At 39.2% G+C, this 4478-nt stretch overlaps 1 protein-coding gene and 1 pseudogene across 4 annotated transcripts in view; one reads left to right on the plus strand and one right to left on the minus strand.

The window, feature by feature from the left end:
- Hhat (hedgehog acyltransferase) overlaps positions 1-4478 on the plus strand; it is a 381668-nt gene that overhangs the window by 46200 nt on the left and 330990 nt on the right. The gene's annotated exons all lie outside the window — the stretch shown is intronic.
- Positions 3778-4478, minus strand: part of LOC105743529 — a 23522-nt pseudogene continuing 22821 nt past the window's right edge.

Here is a 4478-nt window from a genome sequence, read left to right on the forward strand (position 1 = left end):
TTCCTTCCTTCCTTCCTTCCTTCCTTCCTTCCTTCCTTCCTTCCTTCCTTTTTTGTGGCTGGCTCAGCCCACTGTGGGGGCAGGGCTGGTATGGCAAGGGATACTGGGGGTCAAGCCACCTTCCCTGCACATTTGCCTAAGCTTGCCTAAGCAGGCACATTAGACCACTGAGCTATCTTGCTGGCCCATGGTCAGGTTTAAAGGTGAAAGGGCCAGCAGGAGAAAAGATTGACTCGGTGGTGAGACTTCGTGTTGCAGGAATTTCTTTTAAGTTACTCCCTTGATCTCATGGGGAGGGAAAAGGGAAGATCATCCCCTTTCTCCTGAAAGGTGTGCTCTCAAGTCATGGCTGTGTAACCAGCACTTGCAATAGTTGTTCCCTTTAGCCTAGAGAATGAGTGTTTTACTTTCTGAAAGAAATCTTACAGCTGTCCTAGTTCAACCCCTCATTGTACAAAGAAGAAAACTCAGGTCTAGATAGTTATAGGACTTGTCCAAGTTTAAGCCGTGGTAGAAACATGGTGAAATCAGGCTGCCTGGTTTTTCTGCTTTTTTCCCACTGACCCATCAAGCTCTGCCCCATTTTCAGGGTTAATGAATGTTGGGCATCAGTGGTTCATATGTGAGTCAAGTGTTCTCATTCTCTAGGAACTTACCATGTTTTTCTTTAGAGGAAAAAAAGATGGGTTTGTGAACTAGCAGTAATACAAGTGGCCTAATAAATATAGTGTAAGGTCTAGGACTGAAGGAGGTGTGGATGACTGAGAAGGGGGTTATAGGAGTGGTCCCTGGAGTTGGGGACAAGAAAGATACAAATTGAAGCTGACGCTTGAATTGTGCATGTCACTGGGCTGGCTCTGTGGTTATAGGGGCATCAGTGAAGTACCCATAGCTTGGAGATATTTTGACCAGATAGTATTGTTCAGGAGACTCAAGGAGAGGGGACAGCACAGTAAAAGTTTCTTCCCTGGCAAGGCTTCCTCTTTACTGTCAGTGTTTTCCTCTGGTTTGAAATGTGGTTCTGCCTCTGACTAGCTTTGGACAATTTACCTTCTCTGACTGCCGGATAACTCAATGTGTAAAACAGAGCAGAAAAACAAAATGAATCTACTTTGTTTGGTTACATGTAATTTATGTCAACTACATGACATGAAAGAGACAAAACTACAGACAGTGAAAGGATCAGTGACTATAGGGGAGAGTGGGATAAATGGAGAACACAAAGGAATTTTTTTTCATTTCCATTATTTATTATAACCACAATTTATCAAAGACATATGTCTCTTTACATGCTACTTGCAAAGACTGTATTAATATTAAACTAAGTACATATGTTCTCAGAAAACACAGGCATAGAACATGAGGGAAGCTTCTGATAAATCATCATAGAACACCTACCTTGAAACATATTTTTACAATGTTTATTCTTTTAACTCCAATTTTCTCTACCACCCACTCCTTACAACACTTTCCCCCAAAGTAAAACCAAAGGAAAACATTTTGGCAACATAGAAAAAGATATTTTATGCATAATTACTCATGTATTCCTATAGACAAAAATCACCCTAGTTCAAGACATTACCAAAAACGTTAACATTATTTCACGTATACCTTCAGTGCCCTGATGCAGAAAACCTTTTTTAATGAAAGAGTTGGAATGACAATCCTTACATTGGGCTTTCCTAGGTAAATAGGGGAAAACTACAGGTCTGATAACATAGTAAAAATGACCCTAGTATTGTCTTGTAGGTGATGTATTAATGCTTCCGTGAGTTCCTATGTCCTGGATGCCTTTTTTGCAACTAAACAGCAATTACTGGTACTCTCATAATGTACTGCTCTCTTCTCTCCTGGCTATTTTACTTCCAGAAGAGGAGAACAGAAACAAAATATGATTTCCTCACTCGTAGGCTGTACAACTGTCACCATCAGTAGTGGTTTGGGAATTTCTAAGCCTCCTTCTCATTGCTATCAAAGTAGACCAACAGTAAGAATGGCTTTGATTGAAACCTTTCAGTGTTTTGCTTCACAGAATTATAAAGAAGGATATAATCTCATTTCTACATAGGAAAACCAAGAATTCTTTCCAGTGAACAGTAGAAGAAACTGAACACTTATTATGCCTGTACCCCACCTCAACCTAATAAACTCAATGAGCAGGGGAAACACCACCTGTTCCAATCTCCTCAGCACTGCCAGGCACAGTGCTTCTCTACTCCTATAGAAGCAGGCTGTCACGTTTGTCTAAACATGTGGAAAGCAGAGCCCTCTTATCTGCTGCTGCTCTAAGAAAAGGAATTGCAAGTAGCATCATTTTATTACTAAGAACTGGTAGATGATATGAGAACTTGCGATATAATGTTCTTAAACTACTACCAATCTGAATCTGTGTGTGAGAGAGAAGGGGAGATAGCTCTCATTTACTTCTTTAAATTTGGAGGAAATAGAAAGAATATATGTGCATACATTGCGGGAATGGGGGAGAATGGAACCCTAACATACATAAAATTGAGTATATATGTTGGAGCCCTGCCTATCAATGGAATACATAAAATCTACTTAACCATTTGTGGCAGGGAAGAGAGGAACCTAGGGCCCATTTTATAGACAGAGAAATGAATATAACTAGACCTTTTTTCTCAAGTAAATAGCTAAGTGAAGATAGTATCTCATTGAGGTTTAGAAAATGCATAAACATTAAATACTGAAAACCCTCAACAACTTCAGACTCAAGTGGAAGTTATAAAATGTGCAAGAATTAGTTACTGTTTCTAAGTCTGTTCACATGGCACCTGAGATGCAAATTCATCCCTGATCCTTTAGGTGTTCTAAGCAGATTTATTTCCCAATATCCAATGAAGATCAAAAGACCATAAGGAAAGGAATGAGGGAGAGGACAAAAGGAAATATTGACATGGAAGTTGGGAAGGTGAAAAATCTGACAACTGATTGGTTGGCGATAAAGGAAGTGCTAAGACCAAAAGAGTACCAACTAGACTGTAAACCCAGTGTCAGAGTGTGTCCCTCATACCTAGGCACTGATGTACAAGCCAAACATGTAGTCAACATTTGATGTGAGTAACAGAAGTGAAGAAAAATACCTCATGAGCAATTCCTTGGTTCAAACTCTAATACCCAATGAGTCATTCTGCTCCATTGTGTTTAAAAGTCTACAATGGCATGGAATGGCCTTGGTCAAGAAGCTGCCTCTACCCTTTTTTACGGTTTTAATTATCATGGCCAACAGTGATTTCTGGGGCTTTCAAAGCACAGAAAAATACTATCACAGCAGATGTTTCCAGACTTGTAAGGGGCTTCAGTAGCCACAAACATTATTCGCTGGGATCTCAAACAATAGATACCAATTTTAGTTGTTAGATATTCTCTGAGTCATGTTTGACATTAGTATTTATATCCGAAAGTAAGTTGGCATACAAATATAATTCTTTGGTGTTGACACAAAGTATATGCATCATCATAGATCCCTTAGGAAGTTGTCACAGCTCTCACTAAGATTAAATTCTACAGTTACCATCAATTTTTTGTTTTGTCCCTTAGTTTGAAGACTTTGCAAAGGATAACTGCTTTTAGAATTCAGTAAGAATGACTCCTTTACCATCTTCAAAGGGCCCATTATTTTTAGATTTTGGATGGATGACTCACACAAAAACTTGTGGCTCTTATGGACTGCCTGCTTTTAAAGGTTCCAGTAGTTTCAGTTTTCATTTAATGAGTCCCCAGATAACAAATGTAGAATATGAGGAATATTCAACAAGGTTATACTGGAAGCAAAATAAATTATCCCAATCATTGAGAGGTCTTCTTCAGGTTTTCTATCAGCACTACAGAGTCAGTTTCTTCTTTGGATTGCTTCTCACAGATGTCATACTTCTTCCAGTGCAGGGTATCATCATTTTGGTCTCCAAACATTTCTTTAAAAATCTTTCCAGGATCAGGAATTGGAGGGAATATAATGATCTTGAGCCTTTTTAGGTAAAGCAGAAGGACAATGATCGCACCCGCAACGATGACCGGGATGATGAGTAACACAGTCATGTAAAATGTGGAATTAGGCTTCTTACTTATACCCATCACTTGACTCCAGTTACTCCACAGTTCATCATCCTCATAGCATAATTTATTTGTCTTGACTCTTATTCTAACTGTGTAAAAAGTATCAGGAAGAACTCCAGAGACCATGAAACAAGTTGTATCCTTGATGTTTCTCTCAAACACTGCATTCTGACATCCACCCTCGTCAGTAGAGAAAATATCATGTGTCTCGGTTTGGCTCTTATTGACTTCTATTTCATAAGATAAGCATCTGCTCTGAAAATGTGGTGGATTCTCCCACTGCACATATAAGCTACCTTCTTTGAATAGAAGACTTCTGATATGTGGAGGATCAGGCTTCACACGGGATGTTAAAGGCACTATATGGAAGGACAGCCTAATTTTTCCTGCATTATCCTTGACCA

Source organism: Octodon degus, unplaced genomic scaffold, assembly GCF_000260255.1.
Source record: "Octodon degus isolate 3935 unplaced genomic scaffold, OctDeg1.0 scaffold00131, whole genome shotgun sequence".
In the NCBI taxonomy this organism is placed as follows: Eukaryota; Metazoa; Chordata; class Mammalia; order Rodentia; family Octodontidae; genus Octodon; species Octodon degus.